The 26,457-nt window shown below is 37.0% G+C and overlaps 1 protein-coding gene across 1 annotated transcript in view; it reads left to right on the top strand.

Annotated features, from left to right (window-relative positions):
- LOC117233803 (protein Wnt-1-like) overlaps nt 1-26,457 on the top strand; it is a 77,527-nt gene that overhangs the window by 1,050 nt on the left and 50,020 nt on the right. The window lies entirely within an intron of this gene.

The raw sequence follows: 26,457 nt of genomic DNA, 5'->3' as shown, positions 1-26,457 counted from the left end.
ATTTGCCCACTTTTTATCTTTCATTTATGTAACTCATAAAAATTTTTTAGTCACTGCATGACTATCGTGGAAGTCAACATGACAAAGATTTGACGTTACGTCGAACACCTTTTCAGTTGATAAAAATACTTCGTGGAAAACGCGAACGTGTTTTGTCATACAATATCTCAACTTAACCTATAACACTGGTTTTTGACTTGATAAGCAACTTGTGCGATCTGATCTGTTTAAAATGCAACGAGTATAGCGAGTCACGGAATTATTCATAGCTATATGTATGTGTATACGAAGATAACGTAATTGTGAAGAGAAGAAACAACTAGATCTTGCTAAAAAATAAGTATGTATTGAAACTTATTGGATTTTGGCATAATGGTATCCTCTGTGATGAAAAGAAATTTAATATGCAGTACTAGGATCGGATGATTCTTAAGAAGTATGGAAAAAACCAAATAGGTATAATCATACTACTAGACTAAATATTTATGCTGTATAGCCGTTACTAAGGTAACAGCAAAAGGTTTGCAAACATACATCAACTACTTAAACATGGCGCTAGTCCCACAAAAAATAATACAATTTTCCATACTATCACTCAATTCTTTATTTATTATTTGTTTATTTTATATAACATTCTTGTATTTTTTTTCTAAATTACTATAACTGGAAAAATACTTAACACCAGCAGTAAAAAGATATAGATACTTTTATACTATTTGGCGATTAAGGAACAACCTGAGAAAGCCGCATTTTAATGCGAACGACATGACAGGTGTAAATTAAGAAATATTATCAGATATTAGATCAAATCTTATACATGTTGCAGTGTTCGATTTTTACTCATTGGCAATGTAGAAATACCATTATTAAGAAAAAAAAGTAGAAACAAGTTTATCAGCGATATGTTCCATAAAACCCAACGTCAAACATAATAAACGATCAATCTGCTGCGCGAAAAGTGTGCGACAGTAATTCGTGATAGTCAGCGTAAACGAGACGGCCGGCGGCCGGTCGCGCGCCGCCCGGTTATCTACGATCTACATTTATCCGATCGGTATATCCGTTCGCATAGAACTCTCTACTTTCCGATCATGATAGTTTTCTTTGGGAGACGCATGGCCAGTCAATCGCTAGTTCCCTGAAACTTACTATTTATGAACTGAGTGAAGTTGGCACCTCCAAGTGCCCAGTTCTACACAAACCAAATAGTGATCGTTTGTCTACGGTTTGTCCACATTTGTCCAATTATATTTTTCGTTTTTCTACCCATGAAAAAAAGGTTACTATTAAATGAAAATTAAAAAATACAGTGGACAATTACATCCCAATTTAAAAATCAACGAAAATGTTCGAGGAGCGCCGATGTAAAATATTTTAAAATCTTCATTTGATGATAACCTTCTTATGAAAGGTGGACAAACGAAAATTTTGGACAATGTGGAAACATTGTGGGTAAACGAATACTGTTCGTTTTTTTGTAAAAATTCTTGTAAAAATTGTATGGGGAATATCAACTAACTATATTTATGAATTATTCTATTTGCGAATCGTCGAAATTGCGATCGCGGTGCCGATATATACGGTGATCTAGCATTAAATTTAGCAATGTACAGTTGGTAAATATTATTGATTTGTTTTCATTCGATTACTTTTGATAGAACTCATTAGGTTTAGGTTAGATTTGCATATGAAGAGTTAGATTTGTCAAATCTTATTTATGTATGTGGGTTAACGAATGCAATTCCTCCGTGAATTAGTGCACTTTTTGAACTAGTAATAATTTTCATTATAATAGTTTTACAGAGATTACAAATTTCTAAGGTTCGATAATCTTTTGCTTAACTTATGCGCAGTGAGACAATGCGCAATGACAAAATGTTTCACAGAAAATGTTTTATATATCGTATAAATGTTTTTATACAGTTCCCTTAAACACACTGTAAACAAAAAACAAATTTGATGTGACAATAGAAAATAAAAACTCTGAAATAGATTACGTGAACTACTTAACAGATATAATAATCGAATTATGTTCTTTCTACCTTCCTTCTATACAATTTCTCCCATACGAAGAGATATAGTAAAAAGCACAAATCTAAATTGGCTACCATTTCCTACGTGCATATCCTAACCTAATCCTTTCTCAGCGATATCTCTACATAACCTAAGAAAAATATTCCAATGATTACATCACAGACTTTGATTTACTCGATTAAAGTTCCTCACATATAGGTATTCCACGGTTTTACTTCTAATTTCATTTGATGCAATTGCCAATTAATTATCGTCGCTGTAGCGTGACTATCGCGACTATTCTTATGAAACTTATTACCGTAATGAAAAATTTTTTTCATCTCCAATAGAGGTCCAATGTTTCGTATGATTAACGATCCGGTATATGTATGTACTTCTATACAAGTTAGTTAGCACGATTATTTATCTCGTGAGACTGTTTTCGCAAGATCCTTCGAGAGAGTACAGTCGAAAGAATGAGCTACTGCGAAAGTCGTGCGTGTAACCGATCGAGTTTAGCGTGAGACGCATGTTCGATAGGAGGCCGGACTCTCGCGAGATTATGGTGGCATTTTTATAGGAGCAACGATATGTTTCCGCGGCGTAAGCGTTTATTTTAGCGTTTGAAATACACCAACGACAAAGCGCACCCAGATATGTATATTCGCGAACGTAAAGGTACGCGTTTCACGTTTCCGTACATAGAAAGGCACGTACATATGAAGGAGACGATGACGAAACGTCTGCTTCGAAGGACAATTTTCTACAGATCGTTTCACCTATTGTTTGTAGATATCGCCCGATTGCTGTTTACCTATATGTATTTGTCTCGCTGTAATCTCAAACGTGTCTCACCAATCGTCAGTATCCGCGTTTTCCTTCGTTTTAGTAACATGATTTGAAATCACTTTTTAGTAATATTTATATATCAATTCCATTATCTTTATTGGTTGTGTTGAAAAATTGCAAAATAACCTACAATAGTACTCAGTGTCTCTATTTTTCACAGTTTTACCGCTAACAATAGAGATTACTGAGGACAAATAGCGTGAATACTACGTATATAGAAGATACAAATTATTTCTATAAAAATATACAATTTTGCAATAATATGCATTATTACTTTCATAAAAACATACGCAAAAATAAAAAGTTTAGTTGATATTTTAAAATGGAAATCAAATATTCTTTTTGCAAATTGCCAAAAAAAGATATAAGAGAAATAAAAAGAACACAGTTTGACGTGCCTATTTATCAGTTACGAAAGTGAGCAAGTCACGAGAGTAGCGAATAGTTGAACGTAAAATTGGCCGGTCTAAAGTGCCTTATAGACGACGAATCCCTTTCGATCGGACACGCGAGTGGCATGCACGATCGGGGGAAGCCCCGATGATAGCGATGATACGCCAGCATAGTGGATGCACCGGGCGAAGCGCGTCGATGGTGTCGACGCGCCCCTGCAGGGCACACTTTTAAAACAAGAAGGCCGGCACGTTGACGTCTTATGGTCAAGCAACGATTCCACCGGGCAGATTTTATTTCCGACAAACTGGTTCCTCGAGGCGATTAATCGGCTTCGCTGGCGGCACCAAGCCTTCCGGTATATACTTACATATACATAATACATATACTGATTCGCGTCTCTTCGCCTGTCGCTTTATCTTGCTCAGTCAGTCTGGGCGAACACGCGACGCGTGAACTGCAAACGCTTAATAATTCACGTTAAGTCGCGCCTGTTAGCCTTGCTTTAACGGACAAATAGTCGTTGGCTTTTCTTGCTTCACCGCCTCCTCCCCCTCCCCTCGACCACTTTGTCGTTCGCACGGTCGTACCATCTTTAGGAGATTTCTCGAAGCGAATCCTCCTTAACACTCGCGCGATAGTGAATTTTTAGATCCAGAAACCAATTTTGTTTCACTCATCTTTTTAATGAATTTTTTACAAGACTAATATTTCTTGTCTTACCTATCCATATACTTTATGATTGGTCATTAGATTACGTACTTGTGTACGTATTGTATTTGCTGTACATTTATACATACAGTAGTAATAAATCTATGTACGTAACGTAAATAGAGATTTATTTTATTTCTATATATTATAATGAGTATTTAATTTAGATAGTTTATTTATTTTGCATTTTGTGTATAAGGAATACATAATCTATTAAACATATAGATACCATTGATATCTCTAAAAAATTGAGATAATTCTGTTTTCTAAATTTTCATTCAAAATTATTATATGATATACATATGTCCAATACATAGTTGTATGAACGTTATATGTAGTTATAAGATTTGTGTCTAAAGAAACGTAATGGCGGCTCTCTATGTATGTATTATTTCGGCTTCAGTGTTAATGTATTTTGTTAACCGCTCGATTATTTCAATAAACTTCGTCTAACTGTCGGTTACCATCGTCGCGAATGCTGCGTTGGAGTAGTGTACTTGTTATTGAAAGATGCTCCTCATAGTGGAATATCATTAGTATTGTTCGAAAGTTCATCGCTGTCAGTTATCCTAACCTCTCCCTTTGTGGAGCGTATTGTGTTTGGTGATTCTGAATATGAAATATAAGAGGAGGACAAACGTCGAGTGATTATCATTAGCCGAAGCTCTCTAAAATAGGGTAAGTGAATTTAATTTTATTGATCGAAGTCCAAGTCGTTTTCGAGTGAAGAGTATCAACCTTTTTGTATCTGTATAGTTCCAAGCAATATATGATAGGTTACAGTCATTGAAACACGAAGATTACACAAATAACAGCACGAAAGCCAAAAATTATCATAAGCAAAGAATATGTAGGTAACTATATCTAATAAGATTCTTGCGAACATGTGATCCGTCGATAACTGTCACGTTAGCACGACACGTACAAGGGAACCAGCCAGTAAGACAAGATTTTCATTGAAACGCTTGTCAAGTTGAAATAATATTTCCGCGGTGAAACGAGTGACACCTCGCCTTGCCGTCGTTTTACAATACTATGTACTGTTACGATCGCGTCGGTGCCGCATAACGGTATGGTAAAAAAGAAGTAAGTACAGGGTCATTAAACAAACCAGTTTGATATTAAAGAACGTCCGTTCACGTCTAAATCCGCCGGCGGGTGAGTACGCGTCATACGACGGAAACGATTTCACCGGGCATAGGATACATTGGCACTGTCCTTTCAGTCGTCACGAATAGTCACGATCACCATAAAGGGACAGAGGACGAACAGTATGTCGTAAAGTAAACCATCGAGGTTTTTAGTGCGGCGTAGGAACAAAAGCGGGGGAGGCAGATAAGACGGGACGGAGTATCGACCATGAACAGAGAACAAGATTTAATAAAAGCATCTTTATTGCCCGAACGCGCGAATGTCCCCTTCTACCTTTGAAAACGTTCGAACGCGTTATAGTTGCACGCGCGATCTCTTTACGACGAGCGATTAAAATTCGTATTAACGACCGAGCGAGAGTGGCGACCTTCCTTTCCACGACCATGTTTCGCCGTTAAATTGCTCGGTCATCTCTGGAACGTCGATTTGCCCTTCTTTTTCTCTTTCAATCTTCTTCCCTCTCAGAGGTCGTTGCTTTATTTCGCGAGCTTTAATCCGGCCATATTCCGGCCGCCTTGACCGTCGTATAAGTCCTTCGCCTATGGAAAAGAAGAGCTTCCATCAGTTTAACGCACGCTCGTAACTCGAGCAAATGGGCTACCTTTCTATAGATCCGATTGACGTTTGCAGCGTGTGCGAGGCAGAGAGGGAGTAGGTTTACGAACAGGGCGCGCTCTTACGTCGACGAATTGCCTCGCAACGCGTCGGTAGGAGCCCGTCGAACCCCAAATTGCGCCTACTTGCGAGATTCAATGGCAGGATAAAGTCAAGACGACCCCTATAGTCGTTGTTTTTCGCGGCGGTAGCGTCGCTTTATTGAAAGCCCAAGCACTCATTCTGTAAGTAACAGGAAGTTATGGTTACAGTGGATATGTGTTCTGACAAATACTTCAAAGCAATTAAATATACAGGGTATTTTGCAGTATGAGGGAATCATTTCAAGAATTGATTGTATAGCTGAAAATAGTGAAAAAGTTCATATAAATGTATATTCTATTTGGTCTTATTTATGAAATACAACGAGTTTCTGTCATTTTTTATTCACTTTATAGAAGATACACACATTTCTATGAACATTTTTTTATTGTTTTCTGGTGTACCAGCAATTCCTAAAGTGAATCCCGTATTTTGTGGACCACCCTATATAAATTCTTACGAGTATATGCATTTGTTCAGATGTTACATTCGCCAGAACACGTATCCAGTGTAACCATAACCTAATAGTTCCAATATGAGATATGGTTAAAACGGTGTCTTCGTGTGTCATACTACTTCCTCTCATTTATCGTAATACTTTTTATAAGACTAGTATAAAAAGTTACAAAAACATATATACGTACCAGTTTCGTGTCTCATAAAAGCGGACAACATTGCCGATAACAGGTTCCCGCGAGGGCACCGTTCTCCTCAGCCCTTACCGGAAAAGTAATGGAATTAGACGCAATGGTCGTCTGGCGAATATGGCTGACCATTTGCTTCCACACGATCCGATAAGGAGTGTTTGGATTCGTTGTTTTTGATTAATAAGTTCTAAGAGAACCGAAAATAAGCTTCCATAGACAAAATTACAGTCGTTGATTCGTTTATTTGACGTCAAATAGGTTTTCAGCCATACCACTAATGGTTAGCCGCCATATTGGATTATTTAAATTGTCGGTTTTTATGACGCCATTTTGGTTATCTGTTTCCATTAAACACTTATCTTTAGATTTTTTCAATACAGAAGAATCTGTCTTTCAGTATTCTGAACTTTCTTGTCAACTTAATTTATGTATAAATTGTTTTAAATTATTCATCCATAAATTATTTTACATAAGAATGAAAAATTTGGGGATAAAATACACGAAACTGTCTTTAGTCAGATTGTCTTGCGTAGTATAAAATTGTAAAGTTAAAAGCAGGACAACACACAAGTTTACAGCCTACAATTTTCAACTTTTCGATTCATTAACATCATTAATTAGTAGTTTATTGCGCGAAAGAAGCTAATAATAACGCCATTAGCAACAAAGCGGAATCACAGTACAAACAAGCAATAAATCACGGTCTCATGAAGTCGCTTATTTTGAATTACAGCTGACACTTTGACCGACCTAAGATCCACTCCTTACTATGTCCTCCTAGTCCTAATTAAACCTGGCGTTGGGCGAGTCCGTTGATAGAAAACAAATACTATCGGCAGTCACAAGGAAAAAGTTGTACTGCTCCCTCCGTAGCTTTCTTTTCGCGACCGTAAATCACCGCAAAAATCACATATACCAGTTAAGGTAATGCTCAGAGGGAATAATATATGTGAGACCTTTAACATCACTTCGCAAAAAGTGGCGGAGAGCCTCAAAAGGCTCTGGGTGTCTTCATTTTCTACGGATCGCGTGATCGAGATAACGGTCTTCTGTTTTTTTATCTGGCCACCTATAATCGTTCGATCGAATATACCAGTGGTAGAATTCTCGTTCGAAACAGTTTGCCCGGTGAGGGCAATTAAGATCGCGACGTCGATTCGTGTTGTCTTATCATCTAGATAAGTCGTTTGAAGACCGTGGCGTATTCCAGCATCCTTATATCGCCGTCGATATCGAATCGAACCAATCGAAACGAATTAAAGATACAGGGCGGATTTTCAAGTTGCATCCTGGTACGTAGATAGGTCAGTTTATATATATTATTTATTTAAAAACAAATAATGAGGCGATTCATCTTATATCGTTGTATCGTTAACTTAAAAGTTTGAACGATTCATTAACAATTCCTTTTATTATTTTCCACTAATTATTTCTATTTAAGATTAGTTTATTTGCCGACTTCAAGTAATTGAAGGTAAGAAATTCCGAACTTTTTTTTTCAGCCTGTATAATTAAAACAACGAAAACATATAATAAAATTAAAATCAGAAACAATGAAATGTGGATCTTTGTATAGAAATAATATAGAAATTCCTACAAATTCGGAATTGATATGCAGTGATGAAAAATTGAATTTTATAATCTATCGAAAGATATAAACATAATTTTATCTGAACAGAACCGTTCTGTTACTGTTTCGTGTCTGACCGGATAATATAAATTATAAACCAACCAGAACGCAGCAAAAACCTAATAGCGTCCTGTTTTGTTTAGCGTGTCTATACTTCTCGTTTTACGTGGCGCAGCTCGGTGATGTTGATGGGTGTGGGGGTAGGCTGTGATCTCTTCTACGCGCGGCTTCCTCCTCTCGCTCGAAGAATCTCCGACAAAGGATGCCGCCGCAAGCTTTCGGAGCATACCTTCAGGACTTCTCGGCCAATGTTTCCTTCGGGGCCCAGATATATTGTCATAACGAAGAGGCTATCTCTGGGGGATGGCTACGACATACTCTGTCTCTCCTGTTTTCTTTCCTTCTCCCATCTTCTATCTTTCTTTTCTTTTTACTTCCCTCTCGTTCTTTTTTTTAGTGGAATATCGCCGCCACGATTCGTTTCTTCATAGTCTTCTTCTTCTTCTTCTTCTTCAAGTTTTCGTTCGATGACCTGTCCTTTCCTTAGTTTACTTCACTTCTTTACGTTTACTTTCCCTTGTCATCAGCGCCACTCTTCTTAAGTACTGAAACTTGGTACTATTCTCATTATATATAAACCATTGTTTTTAAAGTTTCGTTTTTCCTCTTTGGGACACAGGTTTTGGTGGATATTTGTATAGGTTAAGTAGTTACATGTTAGCTAATGATTTTATAAAAAATTAAAGTTTCCTATATAGAAAACCAGGATTCTTTGATTATGAAAGATTCAATATTTCATGATTAAAGTTGAAATTAGGTTAAAATCTTTCATTTAGAAAATGTATGATTTTGTCGCCATCGAATGATCGCCTAGAATTCGTCCTATTTACATATTTGCGACAGAATTTTTCTGCTTGATATAAAATATAATAAAATAATATTTTAGAATGTATAGTTTGTGTTTAAAATTCAAATTAGAATTTAAATATTTAAATCTGAAAGGATAGCAATTTCTTCAACTGATTACACTTTGCTTTAATAGTGCTGCAAGGAACATTTACACATATTAAATATTTAAGACCAAAGATTAAGCGTTGAAAATCAACCATAACCAAGAAATGAAAAATTCTCAAGAAATTGAAAGGAATTAAAGGAAAGAAATTATGGAAAAATCGACGTTCTACGACCATAACGATTATGACGAGAACGTTAACTGTCGGATTTCAATGAAGCCTCTAGGAAACACGTTCCGCATCAAAGCCGTTTGCGTTTGCACACCGTCGAACGGCTGAGAAAAGGGAGTCCATTAGGCGTGCGTATATACGCGACGGCACGTCGCCGTCACACGCGACGCCATACGTCGTTTCAGCGATTCGTAATTTCCTTTGGCACGCCGCGGTTACCGCCATGGGATCCATTCTCTTAACGACACCGCAGGACTCGTTCGCCAGCGCAAAAAATCCGCGAAAATTACGGTACTACCCGATCACCTTTGCGGTTTCTTGCGAATTTTTTATAAGTTTTGTACAGTGTCGACAAAAAATATTTATGTAAAAGACTTCTACATAATTTAACTAATTTGCTCTAAGTATATTAAATTTAGTAGTTTCATATATGACTATAAAAATTGGATACTATGAGAATGAAATGTAGATCTTAATAAAAAAAAAAAAACATCATTGGAAAATAAGAGTTTATACGAATACTTTTTGTGAACACTGTACATACAGGGTGGTTGGTAACTGATGGTACAAGCGGAAAGGGGGTGATTCTACGCGAAAAAGAAAGTCGAAAATATAAAATAAAAATTTTTTTTAAATTTTTTCTTTTAATTTTTCCATCGAGACAACGATCTACAGTGAGATCCGTTATAACGAGACGCGATAAAGTGCACGCGTACCGAGCGAACATTCAAAGTCGATTTTCTCGAAAACAAAGCCTCGAACGAAAAATTTTTATTCTATATTTTCGACTTCTTTTTTCGCGTAGAATCGCCCCCTTTCCGCTTGTACCACCAGTTACCAACCACCCTGTATATACGCATAACCTCTTACGAAGTTGGCCTTTTATGATATAAGCAGATTTCTCTTCGTTTCATTCATTACAGTGTTGAATTACAATAGAGTAGCTAACAATTTTTAATTGCGATACTATAGCTAAGAATTAGTGATTGATGTGAATAAACTATTTACGTTATAATCATTATCCGAAAAGTGTCTTTCTTTTACAGACACGTCTTTATACAAACATGAAACCTAATCTTTCGAACGTTGTAATCTTTATCTTGATAAAACAAAATGGATCATAGGTAATTCGATAAAATAATATAACACGGAAAATGTTGTTTCCTTATAAAACGAAAAAGACTTTTCGAACGACCTAATAATTAACGTTTTAAGATGCGAATAATGTCTAAACAAATAGGAGGAAAATAAATGGATGTGTCGTTTTCCGTAAGTTTGTGGTGACAGGGTGACATACAATATTTTAGGTTAAGACGCTATCCTTTGATACTCTTTGATGGCCTAATTGGTTGAGATTGCAGAGGTCTCACTTTACCGATATAGTAACAGTTGAAAATTTTTTACAACTGCTTTATCTTATACTTTTTTAATTTTAACTTCTATTAGGAATTTTGCTTTTGCTCAGTAATAACTCAATAGTTATCCTGACATTATGATACATACAAAATAATATTTAAGAAATGTAAAAGGGTAGATAAGTAACTTTTAAGTCACGTGATACTTCAGAGAAACAAATAATTATTTTGCTGTAATGGCATTTTAGCTTCTTACTTTTCAAATCCAGTTGAGAAAAGGCAATTAATTGCAATTTCTATTCGCATAGGTAAACAAAAGAATAGCAACAAAATATTAAATTATTCAAAAACAGCTTTTACCTGTTTCTCCATAATAAATGATGCTTCTTATACTTCATTGAAAATCTACATTGTAGCTAATGACTCAATATCTGCTAGTAAGTAATATTATAATATTTTAAAAATGTAAATGGATGGGTATCCAATTTTTAGGTTATATGCTATTTCTTAAATAATAATTTTGCTGTAATGGCATCTTAGCTTCTTATTTTTCAAATCCAGTTGAGAAAAGGCAATTAATTGCAATTTCTATTCGCATAGGTAAACAAAAGAATAGCAACAAAATATTAAATTATTCAAAAACAGCTTTTACCTGTTTCTCCATAATAAATGATGCTTCTTATACTTCATTGAAAATCTACATTGTAGCTAATGACTCAATATCTGCTAGTAAGTAATATTATAATATTTTAAAAATGTAAATGGATGGGTATCCAATTTTTAGGTTATATGCTATTTCTTAAATAATAATTTTGCTGTAATGGCATCTTAGCTTCTTATTTTTCAAATCCAGTTGAGAAAAGGCAATTAATTGCAATTTCTATTCGCATAGGTAAACAAAAGAATAGCAACAAAATATTAAATTATTCAAAAACAGCTTTTACCTGTTTCTCCATAATAAATGATGCTTCTTATACTTCATTGAAAATCTACATTGTAGCTAATGACTCAATATCTGCTAGTAAGTAATATTATAATATTTTAAAAATGTAAATGGATGGGTATCCAATTTTTAGGTTATATGCTATTTCTTAAATAATAATTTTGCTGTAATGGCATCTTAGCTTCTTATTTTTCAAATCCAGTTGAGAAAAGGCAATTAATTGCAATTTCTATTCGCATAGGTAAACAAAAGAATAGCAACAAAATATTAAATTATTCAAAAACAGCTTTTACCTGTTTCTCCATAATAAATGATGCTTCTTATACTTCATTGAAAATCTACATTGTAGCTAATAACTCAATATCTGCTAGTAAGTAATATTATAATATTTTAAAAATGTAAATGGATGGGTATCCAATTTTTAGGTTATATGCTATTTCTTAAATAATAATTTTGCTGTAATGGCATCTTAGCTTCTTATTTTTCAAATCCAGTTGAGAAAAGGCAATTAATTGCAATTTCTATTCGCATAGGTAAACAAAAGAATAGCAACAAAATATTAAATTATTCAAAAACAGCTTTTACCTGTTTCTCCATAATAAATGATGCTTCTTATACTTCATTGAAAATCTACATTGTAGCTAATAACTCAATATCTGCTAGTAAGTAATATTATAATATTTTAAAAATGTAAATGGATGGGTATCCAATTTTTAGGTTATGTGTTATTTCTTAAGTAATCATTTTGCTATGATGGCACCTTAGATGTTATCAGTTCAAAGTTCCAAAATCCAAAACTTCAAAATTTTAGTTCTGAATTTCAAATTGCAAAATCCAAATGTTTCGAAATTGCTTATGATACTTCATACTTATACTTCGTACTTTATAACACTTTTCAAGTTGGTCTGAGAAAATATAATAAATTATAATATGCACTTACTTATTCGTACAAAGAAATGGAAAGTTAACAACAAAATATATCTACACCATCCGCTTTCATTAAAAATTTTCAAAAACAGGTTCTGCATGTTCATTTATAATGAACAATGGTTTTTATATTTCATTCGAAATCTCACGTTTCAGTCATGAAGTAAGCAATTTCGACGGAAGCGTATAAAGCGAACGCATTAATTTCTAACGGCTTCAATTTTGCCGGTTGGGTTCGGTAGAGTCATCGCAGCGGGAAATATCGGGTCCGCGGAGAGCTGAAGCCAGCACGCGTCCAAACAACGTAATTAAAAGTTTCGTGTGCCACTAGCCTCGATAAACCACGACCGTTCCAAAGTAAATAGACGCAGCCCCTGGCTGGTTAATTACGCGCCGAAATGCGTCCTTATAGAAATAATTAGCCGTAGCGTGTGCGCGTGCAAACAATCAAGGGAATGGGGAAAACATCGCGTTGAACCTGCGGCCATTGTTGCGTTATAATAACTCGCAGGAAAAATTCGAGCGAATAATAGGTCGACGACCACAGCCGGCTCGTTTCTTCGATAATTTTCATCCCCTCGTTGCAAACTCAATCGATACATCGATGTTTCATGTATTTTTTATATGTGCTATTAGATTCTACTTAAAGTCAGACTCGTTTTATTCGTGTTATTCTATTTGTAGGTTAGGATACTGTTTCGCGCAGTTATACTTGAAAATATATAATTGAAAAATCAACGATTTTAGCGGCAATTAAATAATATCCTTTAGGGAATTTATTCGGTGAAAAATTCAACTTTAGGAATTTCTAATTTTCGAGATTCCAGACTTTTGGAATTTGAATTTCAATATTTCACACACATGATGTACAAATTTTGATGCAAAAATTTCGTAATTCTAAATTTCAAAATTTTAGAGTTCCGCAATTCCAAATTTCGAAATCTTAAAGTTTCTAGATATCAAGTTTCAAAATTCAAATTTCTAAATTTCAAAGCATCGAAGTTGCAAAATTCAAATTTAATAATTTCCGGAAACGGCCACTTGCACTTCGCGTATATCATTTTATTTGCGTTGTATATTTTTATTTTATATATTTGTCATTAAATATTATCTACTATATTTCATAAAATACAAGGGAATTGATGAAACATACAAACAAGTTAATATTTATTTTTAATTAAACGTTTTTCCTGTAGTACAGTTTCCGAAGAAAAGAAAGAAAAATTGGTGCAGTCAGTGCGAATAGCGGAAGCAACAGCAAAAGACTATCGACGAGACATACTTGTTGAACGTGTGGTTTATCTTGGGCCATAGATCACTCAGAGTCTAACGTATATGCGCTTTCCTTTTCTCAGCTATCTCCCGTTCTGCTACGACTAACCTGTCCTATAGCTTGCGAAGGCACGCCTTCGGAAGACACACGTGCCAATATCCGTTGTTTACGATGAGGAACACAACTCGAGAATATTCTTCAAATGGAATTTATCCAGTTATCCTTTTATCCACTTGCGCTTGTTCAGCTAGCTATGCAATTATTCATGTCTCGTTCGGTTTTCGTGTTTTTATTATTTAGTTGAATTTCAGTGAAATGAAAAATATAGTAATTCAATGGAGGAAACTATCGTAATTGTCATTCGTGATAATACAAATAGCTGGAATGAAAAGTTAAGTAATAAATAAGAATAAAACAAGTAAGAGGCAAAGATTCAGCATTAAGAAAATGTTTTAATTATTGAATGGACTTGAAGAAGATGCATTCAGTTTTAATACTGAGAAATAATCTATAAATGCTACAAAGGTATTGCAATTATGAAAGAATACAATATTTTCTTATATAATGCACTCAAATATTGCAATTACAGGAGTTTCTACTTCAAGATGCAATTATACTTAATGATAAAAAATTGAGCGCAACAAAGGTATTACAATAACGTGGATAACTCTTCAAAGAGATAGAATTACATTTCCAATACTAAAAAAACTAACAATTGAATGCAACAAAAGTATTTCAATCGCAGACCAATCGAAGCAGTAAAATTACATCTGCTTCTAGAAAATAATAACACAGTGCAATAAAGTCATTACAATTATGAGAATTGGTTTTCAAAGAGATATAATTATTTTTTAAACTAAAAAATAATAGCTGCACAATTATTACGATCACAAAAATCACTCTTTAGAAGCAGAAGATTATCTTTAATAATGAAAAAATAACAATTGTGCATGACAAAAACATTGCCATCACAAGATACGCTCTTCAAAGGGATATCATTATTTTTCACGCTAGAAAGTAGTAATTTAGCACAATAAAAGTACATTCTAAACATAGATTGCAGAAAATAATGCAACAAGACTATTACAATCGTAAGTAGTAATCTTCGAAGAGATATGATTACCTTTAATATTAAAAAATAGCAATCACAAGAATTGTTCTGTAGAGGGTGTAATTATTTTTAGTACCTACAAAAAGTAACACCAACTGACCGTTACAAAAACATTGTATTTCCAAAAATTCCCTATTTCAGGAAACATTTATATTATTTATATTATGTCGTATATTATTTCCTAACCTAAACAAATAACAATTGAGAAACTTAGAATAATAGGACGTAGGGTGAGCTCCAATATTTAAATTTTATTTATTGGAAGAGCAAGAAAGAAATAGATTTCATATTGAAAAATGCGAAGGATTATTCCTGCGAATATTAATTTATAACGCTTTTAAAACAACGACTTGATTTTGTTCGACTTTACTTAAACCAGATCCCTGGAAAGTGGAGCTGTTTCTTTCTGGCAGCTTCAATTGGCAGTACAAGAAAAAGTAAAACACATCGCAATCGCAATAGTCACGATCGACTACTTCGGTCTACTTCCGTGGCCCCACTTCTTCCCCTTGCCCTCACCACGGCACACCGCTTTCCTTCTTCTTCCCTTAGCAGAGCATCTCATTTTTATTCCGTCTTCTCCTGTGCTTTCTCACCCTCTTGGACGTTATCCACGCTGGCCATAAATTACACGCTCTCTCCTTTTATCCGCGGCGAACTTAAGTAACTAGATCCGTAGCGGGGCTTGCGAGGGTTTAAACGGCCGATCCGTGTTCCTCCTTCCTTATACGGGTCTCTGTGTGCCCGTGTGGCCAGCCACCAACTCCCCTCCACTTCAACCACTACGTTCTGTTTCGCTCGCTCAGTCGCTATATCTCTGTCTGTACGGCTACTCTCATTCCGAGCAGATGCAATTGCGTTGTCCCGCGGGGGCGAGAGCGTGTCGCGCAGCCGGACCAAGGGGTCCAATAATGGCAGCCTGAATAATACAAGGGACGCACAGGGCGGGGAAGGGTGCAGAGTCAAGTCGTTGTCGCCGCCATGCTCCTTCTCTATTCATGTTAAATTTCATACCCGATCCGGACGGTCCGTGGAAAGGCCAGACGGACCTAGCAAGGAAGAAACGCGGTTCCGTTTGGACCACAGAAACAGGTTGCTGGCGGGATTACGAAAACCGGATTTTGCGATGGTTAAACTACTATTAGCCTAACTATTAATGGCGAGTTTTTCCTTTATTTAATTTTCACAGCTGTTCAAATGTAATTAATGAAAAATGATTTTTCAGTGTACAATATATAGGGTGAGATTAGTATCTGGGTCAGGTTATATTTGTTGGAGAGGGTTAACCTATTAAATGACAAGTATTAAGTATCCTTTTATTGGTATTATTATTTTGATTTGTGCATGTTATTATTATATTGGTTATTATATTTGATTTTATTGATTTTTATTAATCTTCGAGTAGATTTAATGGCAATTTATCTTGATTTTATTAAATACACAGGCTGTTTGGATTCATAGTTAGATGTGAGTAACTGAGTTAGGTTATGTCCTTTCTTCTATTGAGAAAACTGTTTTAATACTATTGTTCGATAACTGACGGACAACGTACTGAATTTTCAATTTGCTGTCCTGTGAAAAGCAAGGTACGTGATTTACTGTATTCTCATCCTTCTTTCAGTTATTAATCTTAAAATATTAGTCCATTCAAATAACTTCGTATAATTTAACATATTTTTGCATAATTTAAATGATGACCAGAAAAGCACATTTCTATAGAAATAATATCAACTCGTCTATAACATAACCTAATCTAGTAAAAGTCACAGGTTTAAAAGTAAATCTGTTATAAAACTATTTTATTCCCTGTTTAATTTCGAAGATTTGGCTGCGTTTGAGGTTAGAACAGCTCGGTCGGCTTACCGGTCGGTTTAGATACTTCACGGTGGTGAGTTTATACACTCTCATTCGTTCCCGGTGGATAGTGTGATGGGAGGCAGAGGGGAGAGAAGATCGTCGAGAGTCGACAATCCCGTGGCCTGACATAAATTAGTCGTGGCTTAAATCCTGGCCTAATCCATCATAAATAACTCCGTGCAGATGCGTGTATATACGGGGAGATTCCGTCCCCTAAATTATTTCGAAAAGATCGCGGCCCACGTGCTGCATCATCCGTTTCAGTCTATCTGTGTGTAAGCGTATAAGTGTGTATTCTCGCGTGTTTGTATGAGTATGTCCGGGTCTGTATTCGCTAGTGTATATGGTCGCCGGTAATACGCGGCCGTATATGCCTCGTCGAGTGCTTAACCACCTGCCAAATGCACGAGGATTCTTTAATCCCCCATTGACAATTTGTCTGTCTCTTTGTCGCTTAAACGGCCACGCTTACACACGTTGAAAAATTCTTACCTTCGTTGGTGGTACTTACGTTTCATATCGTTCTCGTTATCTTTTTTATTCAGGTAGAATTCTTGACTTTTAAGGAGAGACAGCCATTTGTTTATGTTGTTAGGTTAGGTTTTTGGAGAATGGGTGCTAGGTCGTTTAGAGGATGTAATAAATTTTTATTGAGTTTCATAATGGAATAAAGATTCACGAGATTGTCCTTGGCTTTTGAAAAAAGGGTTCACAGACTGTTTAAAGAAAATGACGTATTTTTATTATATTTAATATTTGAACAAACTCTTGAACGAAGAGTTATATGCCTTTGATCATTAACTGTATTCATTATCTATATGATCGTTATTACTTATGTAACTAACATCTCCTTTATAGACCAAGACACAGATAATCATTAATACGTATATGCAAAAAGACTTCGACAACAATCAACTCATAATTAACGAATAAAATATGAAACAGTCAACAAAATGGATAAAATGCATCAAAAAGCAAGACATACAAGCTTCACTCCCATCACAAAAATTCATCTAACAGATCACCACGCGCGTATGTATACATATACTTAGATATTTACTAGGCATGTACAACTATTCTTTTAATAATTCAGTCGTCGATAAACTATCCTCACTACAGCCCCATTATTGTCATCATATTTCCTTCACAAGCGGACTCATATATACGGTAATCCTTACTATTAACGTGGTGAAAACCTGATCGTATTCTCGGAGGGATACGATTCATAAAACGCGTGCGTGCGTCGCGTCAAAATCAACCCCCGTTGACTAGTAACTTTCGGAAAACGCCGCTCCTTTATTTACGATTTAAACGGGGACACGGCCGCGTTTACGTTGGATGGTTATTATACGTGTAGGCGAACGTGTGCTTAACACGCGTTTCGCGATGCTAAATCTATCCTCGTGCATTCTGGCCGCGTTCTGTAACCCCTCGCGTGGCTGCACCTCGCTTCTTTAATATTAATGGACAAGTTAGTGGACATTCTCCTTCGTCGGGTGTAGTGATGCCGCTCGTGATTCCGCGTACGCATTTATTTGGCCACGCGGAACCCTCTTCTGATGGTTTTTTCTTCTCCTGATTTCTTCTTTTTTCTTTTTTTCTTTTTCTTTTTCTTTTTTCTTTCCTTTTTTTTTTTTTGTTTTTGCTCAAAGGAGCATTATAGTAGACAGAGTAGACTTATTCTTGCGGCTCTTTTGTTTATTTTGGATTATGTGAATTCTATTTCTTCTTAACAGATAACATTAAGATAATCTTTAATTCTATATTTTTCTCTCCCAGGGTGAGTAGGTTTCTACCTATAGATTTGGATGCGTTCCGTAACTTTTGTGAAGGGAATGATTTGTTTTATTTTTTATTCCTGCGAATGCCGAATTTGATGAATTCTACTTTTAATGAACATTCGATGAACCCTCGCCTGCAAATTACGTAAATAGATTTAACCCAATATGTTTCATTTTATTTTGCACTTTTGTAAAAAAGTGAATTTATTTAATTCTTGCTTTTATGAAGCATGACTGTTATAAATTCTATTTTTAGCGGATATTTGCCGAATATTTACCTGTAATTTGTGCGTTTTTTTTTTCTTCTGCCTGTTTTCAAGGGGTGGGCAGATTTCCTCGCCAGACTATCGTTACTTTTTGTATTTTTATAAGAGAGCGCTGGTGATTAATTAGATTCTCTAAAATATTGCTTTAAGAATGTTAAGATTTGTTTTTTGTAATTTTATTTTTTCTCTATTTTTTAACGAAGCGCAGGTGGATTTCTTATGATAAACTTGTTTTATTTCCGTCGAGGAATGATAGATTTTTCTCCCATGAGCAAGCAAAATTCTGATTATCGATGGTTAAAGCCTAAAGCAACATCGTCAAAAGCAGAGTGTGCGTCGAACGCAATTTGTAGCCCAGAAACATCAATTTGTATTCATCCATAGCGAGCAGTAGTTGGCTAATACACACTTATAAGTATAATTGCGTTATACATCAACGGGGAAAGGAATCACGTGAAAGGCTCGCACGTCCAACGCGGAATGGCGCGCATTAATTATTACCAATGCGATACACCTTTCGTCGAAATAAAACAAAGGGACGAAAAAGAAGAAAGTGAAACAAGATAAGAGAAAAAAAGGAACAATAAAAATAAGAATATATTTTAGCATTACTGAAATACTTTTTTCAATACTGATGATTACCCACCGTCAAAGAGGAAATAGCAAAATATAGCAACAGATACAGCAAAAGAATCAACAAACACCGAAACCCCCTAATCACTGGACTACTCGATACGACGGACTAGACTCGCAGGCTGAAGAGGCACTACCCGCTAGACCTAAACGTCAGATTCATTTAATTATCCAAATTAAGTATATGCACTTACTTATAATACTTATAAATTATACCTATCTATAATAAGTATTAACTTATTGTAAATAAACAGCCATGTCACTGCGCCACGCCAGAAAAATTACTGAAAATTCTCAACGCGAGAATTGATTGTAATTTCAACAAATAAATAAAAAAAAAAAAGAAAATACTGATGATAATCTTTTTTACGTCTCTCATTCGTATAATGAGCAGCTTTTATTTTAATAGAATTTTTTTAATAGAATTTTATAACGTTACTTTATCTATGACACTTTCCAATATTGTTACGTTTCAATACAACTTTTACATACCTCACCACTGAATCCTCGATGGATTAAAACCATCCTCTTGTTCCGATCTAAATCCTCTATCTCTTATTACATCCACGTCTCAACCTGTCTGCCTTATTCAAAACCATTTTTCCACTTCGGTCTCCATAAGTTTAAGGATGATTTTCTTAGACAAGCTTAACGATTCCCACTTCATTGTTCGAGAGTTTGATGAATCAGATTCTTATAGACGAACGACTCAAAGGTATTTTGTTGGAAGCTTCTTCAACTACTCGAGGGTTTTTCCACCCTCCGTTTGACCTAACTCGATTGCGATAGAGGAAAACCAAGATCAAACTGGTTGTTCGGTCTTTCTGTTGAAGCATTGTGAGAAGGCTGCCAGCCAGGTAGAAGTTAGGCTCTCTTTTTTCCCTGACCTCCCACCCTTTTCGGGTATTGCTTGCTCACGCCGTAAGTAAATATGGATTTTGGTCTTGGACGATAGGCGGTTATGGTTTTTTTAGCTTTCTTCTCAAAAGTGTTCATGAGATTGGCTCATGATTTTTGCTTAGTAGCTGGATTTGTTGAAGTGTTTCAAAGTTTGGTTATTGGGAACTGAAAAGAAAATTGGAAGTTTTCTCATTTAGATTAGGGAATGAGATATTGGTTGGAAAATCTAGCTGAATTTTTATTTTGTTATCGTTGGAAGATTATTTAACTTGATAGATAAATAGATTTCAATAGTGAGCTTGAGTTAATTTGAATCAAGCGTAACTTAAATCCTAATTTATCTATTTTATTAAAATCTTTAAGTTTAATAACAGAGATCGTTTATCTCGAAATGCTGAAAAATGTTAATCTGACGTAAGTAAACAAAAGATTGTTCAATTACATTGTTCGGTAGTAATTCTTCCAGAAAATTCATTCCAATTATCCAGACTAATTTCATGTAAAAAGAAGAAAAAGCTATGGAATAAAATTTGTCCACTTTCGGCTGAATCTTCGAGAAAATCGAATTTGGAAATTTATCAGTATACTTGAACATGGTTAAATAATCGATAAGAGGTAATTCTACGTGTGAAAATAAGACGAAAATGTAGAATGAAATTTGTTTACAAGATGCTTTGTTTGCGAGAAAAAAAAATTGAAAATTTATCGTACGCGTCTATTAGATCAATTAACGTAACTAAACATGTTCAAAGTCTATGTTCTGGAAAATGAAAGCTTGAACAGAAAGATATTTTCGATTTATTTTCACACGTAGAATGGCCTTCTGCCGATTATTAAGTTCCATGTTCAAATATACTTGATAAATTTTCAAATTCGATCTTCTCGAAAACTAAGTCGAGAATGACAAAATTTTCTTCTATACTTCTTTCTTATTTCCGCATAAACAATCACATCGTTCTCTCTTTTATACGTCACCCGATTGGACTCTACAGATCACCAGTCCAATTTAATATACACTTAGCTATCCACCTTAATTTAATCTAAATCTTCCCATCTAATCCAAGTTAAGTTACTAGTCTAATCCAAGTTAAGTAGCCTACACTTAAATCTGAACATTCTCCCCTGAAAATTCTGAAACATAACCAGAACTCATTCGGTAAAATTCATCACCTAAATCTAGTTACCCATCCTAGTTTAATCTAAATCCACCAATCGAGTCTAATCTAATTTAAATCTAAGCAAACTAAACCGCCATTTTTCTCCCAAAAAATTCTTAAAGCTCGTTCCCTAAAATTCACCATAAATTCCCCCAGCGCAAAGATCCTCAAACTATACCAATTACGCGAAACCCTATCTAACCCCTCTCATAAAACCCCCTAAACCTACAATAAAAGTCATTCACCCGCATGCACCACCAACTCCTGCACGATCCTGCAATAAAAAAAAAATCCCTAGACAACTCAAACAATTTTTCCATCCACCCATCTGCTGTTCACGGTGATCGACTGACATATTACTCGAAGAGCATGCACAAAGGCCTCGGCGGAAGAATAGCGTGGCAGAAGAAGCGGGGCACATTCGTCAGACAAATTGACCATTTCCATGTCAGACTGACCCTATATAACATATGTATGTATATAGATAGATATGCGGCTGGCCGAGTATGTATGTAGGTATATAGGTAGTTTGAGGCCCGAGGCGCTGTCGGAGGAGGTCATTACTCGGTTGCGTATACGCGGCCCTCCGTGGGGTAGCCTTCTTTTTTTCTTCTTCTCTTTTTCATGGCAAGGTGATTTCCGTTCGGTTGGTGACTCACGGTCCAACAACAGCGAACGAGCTTGGAAAAGAAGAAAAATACGACGAACGAAGGAACGTTCAATCAGTGGTTGCTCCGCGTTCCTCTTTGTTTGGTCCACCTATACCACTTGGCTGGAGTACGAGAAAACCGCGAAAGGAGCGGCGGAGAGAGGAAAAAAAAGAAGAAAGAACCTAGAATCTAGAGTCCTAGCGTGTTCCTCCAGTTCCCCATTTTTTTCCTACTTCTTCTTCCCTCTTTTTCTTGCTTACTCTCCCTCGATGAACTTTCTAACCCTCTCGCGTTCCATTTCTGGCTGCTTTTTCGCTGGGTCGTCGCGTCGCTCCTTTCTCCGGAATATTATTCGAATGGTTGGAGAACTCGAGCCTGCAAGCAGAAGAAGAGTATAAGGACGGGGGAAATCGCGGTAACTGGGGCGTAATGCGTAGGGATGAAATCGAGTGGGCAGCATATATACATAGGGGTGGAAGGTACCTTGGTGGAGATGCCAGGGTGAAGTACCGAAAAAAATCATACGTAAGAAGGAGATGAAAGATGAGGAGAAGCAAGAAGAGGAGAGAAAAAAAAATAGCTGATAGGGAGGGTACTCTTGATTTGCCCGGTAGCTCGATTTTTCGTGGTCGACCTTTTGTCGAGGCAGAGGCCGATCTTTTCTGTTCTCCTCTGGTTTATAGCAAGAGAGAGAAAAAAGGGGGCCATGACATGGAGGCGGTGTACAAGAGGTGTACGTGCCCATGGAGAAGTAGGGGCGAAGGAGGGTGCCTGTATGCTCGAGGGAGGAGTGAAGGGGTGGTGGGAGGGGTTGGGAAAAATGGCGAATCTCACTAACAAGCTTTCGAGCTCGAAGCTTGTGGGAAACAAGCTTCAGGCTTGTACGTTCGTCGTTGGGTCTCGTCTCCTCTCCTAGTCGAGAGTAGAGGAGGAGAAGGGGAGAAAAGAGCAGAGGAAAGGAAGAGAAAAGAAGAGGAGAAAGAAGTACACTCGAGCGGAAAAAAGCCGAGCGTGCGGTGCTAGTCGTGTGCTTACACCGCTTCATCCCTTGGCTTCCTCCACTCTCTTCCGTTCTATTTTTCTATTCTTCCCTCTCTTTCTCTCGTTTGCTCTTCTTACCCCTTCTTCGTAGCCCCTCCTCGCACCCTCAATGGTTTGGTCCCAGGAACGCGTACATCGCGTACCACATACGCTGTTACACCGCTTCTCCAGCAGTCTCGAGCGTCCTCGAGCGCTCCACCCTTTACGCCGCGCTGCCCTCTCGAAAATCCAACCCTTTTTGGGTCGTTCGACCAATCGTCGCCAGCTAACTAAGGCTAGTTACGTATCGGTCTCTTCTACCACTCGATGCAGTCCACCTTTTTTCTGTGTCGCCTCGCGTGTGCGTGGCCTCTTCTTTATTTCTTCCTCCTCTTTCCTTCCTTCTTTTTAATTTTTCATCAGCCCCGTCTCTTATTAGGTGGAAAGTGCGTGACTGTACTGATTGTCGTTACAGTATACCGTATATGTTTACACGATTGCCATTTTCATCCCGAAATTCTATTTCGTTTACAAGTGTGTGCAGTGTACCGGAGTGCCTTCTTCGTTTTCTTCCTGCCTCGCTATATGGCCGCTCTATTGCTCGTACACGCTGGTTGGTGTGTTCCACTCGGTCGAGAGGCTTTCCACGTTCGTATGCTTGTCCGTTCTCTCTCGCTTTTGGTGCACACGATTGCTCTTCTCTCAACCCGCTACACTTCCGCCTCCTCTTTGCACCCTCCACTTCGACAGCTTCCTCGTGGAGGATCCAGCCAAGTGCTGCCAACTCCCCACCCCACACGCACGAGCTTTTGTCTCTCCGTTTCACTTAGGATCTGTACCGATCGTTGTTCACGTGTCTCTTCGTCGGACACTCTTCGCTCCCCCTGGCTTTTGCCCCTTCGAGAGCATTCTACTTGGTTTCTTACTCGGTTTTTCGAGTTCCTCCGAGTTTAATAGCCTCTTTAGCCTCTTTTCTACTCTAGAACCCGACTCTCCGTGGCCCTATCTGTTGCGTTTCCTTGAGGGTTTGCTTGATTTCTTAGTCGGTACTTTAACGTAAGAGTCTCGTGTCTCTTGCTGTCTCCTGTTCTTGATGGAATATGTGAGCTTGTAATCTTTTACACTTCATAATTTTATAGAAATTTTGTATCAATTAATCTTTCCTAACCGTTGGTTGTTCGTAGCACTGTTCCTTGTATTCTTTTAATAGCTTGTTTCATTTCTTCATTGAACCCTAAATAACATATTTTGTGTCTTTTATTTTATTCTAATTCTTTACCGATTTTTCTTTTGATGATTGCTATCGCTTGCTTAAGTTCTTATTCAGACTATAGATACAAGACTATGTCCACTACAACTGTGTCCTACTTTATCCATTTTATAATTTCATGGTCCCATAGTCACCTTTCTTCTTAAGAGAAATCTACAACGTTTCTTTATAACCTAACTTATTTACCGTCCTTTTTGTGGAATTCATATAAACATCGCGTCGCCGATACTTCGAATCGCCGATACGTGAAATCATTTCTAACATGTGTTAACGACCCGAACAAAGGATGCACGCAATAATATTTTATAGTATTCGTGAAACGCATTCCAACGAATAAAAGCAACAATGTCCGAGGAATTCGAGAAAGGGCAAAACAACCAGGCAACCAGGTCGGCCGTTTCGCACGGGTTTGTCGAGTCAGTGACGGAAAAACTGTACCACTGTTGAACAAAAAGAGAAGAAACTGATCAAGAGTCGACCTGTTCCACGATTTTCCACCAGTCGAACGAATCGGGGAACCAGTAACGCGACAAAAAGAGAACAGCATGGTCGGTGTGTTTCCAGCATTCTACTTGTGGATGTCAATGGCGAGACCAAAGGGGAAGAGGCTGCAGGCGGATGAAAGTAAAGAAACAAATCGCAGGAAAGAATTCGTTAGGGGAGAAGGTTGGAGTTCCTCCCGCGGGAACGTGGCATCTCCACGCCTGGTCGCGTGCTTTCTCGTCCGCGAATCCATCTTCTGCGTTTTCTCTTTTTCGTCTGGATTATTATGTGACGTTGCATCTGGCGAAGATGATTTTATTAATGGCGCTTTAAAATTCGTTGGTGTGCGAACTGTAATGTTATTGTAGTACTGTATAGCAGAAAATGGTATTAAATATTTAGATTCTGAATTAATTTCTAAAATCTTTTTAGGTTGGGGTTAGGTTCGGAATTAATTTCAAAAATCTTTTTAGGTTGAGTTTAGGTTCGGAATTAGTTTCTAAAATCTTTTCAGGTTGTTAATTTATAACGCAGATTAACTGGCGTAGGAAATATAACGTTATTATTATAATACTTTACGGAAGAAAATATCGTTCAATATTTAGATTCCGAATCAACTTCTAAAATTCTCCTTTTAGGTTAGAAATTTTATAAAGAACATTTAAGGTTTAATATTGTGGCGATTAGATTGGGGTTAGGTTATAAATAGGTTATATTTATATTAATTGCAGCATACCAGCATTAGAGAGATTAGAGATAATAAAGTTGACAAAGAAACCGGCAGTATTTAATATGACCTTTTCCACTTTCTATCTTTCCTACAAAACAACACAACACATAAGCGTAGAGTAAACCTATACCTAACCTCTAACTCTCGACTTTGCCTCCAACCTACCAAATCTTCCATTCTAACCAATCAACTACCTTTTCCTTCACACGGTCGGAATCTCCATATATGAAGATCCTTAGACCGAAACGTGATCCAGTCACATTCGTCGAGTGGCCAAACGCTATGTGTTCATTGGCCACGCTGGACAGCAATGTGCGTGCATATAGATGAGAGCGGAAATAGGCGCGCAAACAAACAGACAAACAAGTCGCATTCAGCGACCCGCGGATTGTTCCGTGAATTTTGCAGAAGTCATATTCATTTCTGAGATTGGCTTCTTCCAACTTCTCTCGTTGCTTCCTCTCTTTTGCCGCTGTTTTTCCGCCTCTTGGACCCGGTCCTCTTGTTCAGCATCAGCGGCCAGAGTGAACGAAACGAAACGATTCCATCTATCGGAGATGCTGGAGATAGCGGAACTCGGAATAAAGCGGCGCAAGATAAAAGGAGGAGCACAGATCCTCTCTGTTAAGAGAAACAGGGAATTCAGATTGAGGAGGGAGAGAACGAAGGAGGATGGGGAGAAGGAAAGAAAGAAAGTGAGCGACCGGACGGAGCCGATCGATCGATTCTTCTTGCCAGAAAAGTTGCGGGCTCGCTTCGACTACGTCCTCCTCTTAGGCTTTGCCTACCTACTCCACAATTTTTCGTGCAGCCGTTTACCGATAAA

This window comes from Bombus vosnesenskii, unplaced genomic scaffold, assembly GCF_011952255.1.
Source record: "Bombus vosnesenskii isolate JDL3184/JDL3185 unplaced genomic scaffold, Bvos_JDL3184-5_v1.1 scf7180000013299, whole genome shotgun sequence".
NCBI classification, from domain to species: Eukaryota; Metazoa; Arthropoda; class Insecta; order Hymenoptera; family Apidae; genus Bombus; species Bombus vosnesenskii.
The sequence above is the reverse complement of the archived record's forward strand: the minus strand, read 5'-3'. Positions and strand labels throughout refer to the sequence as shown.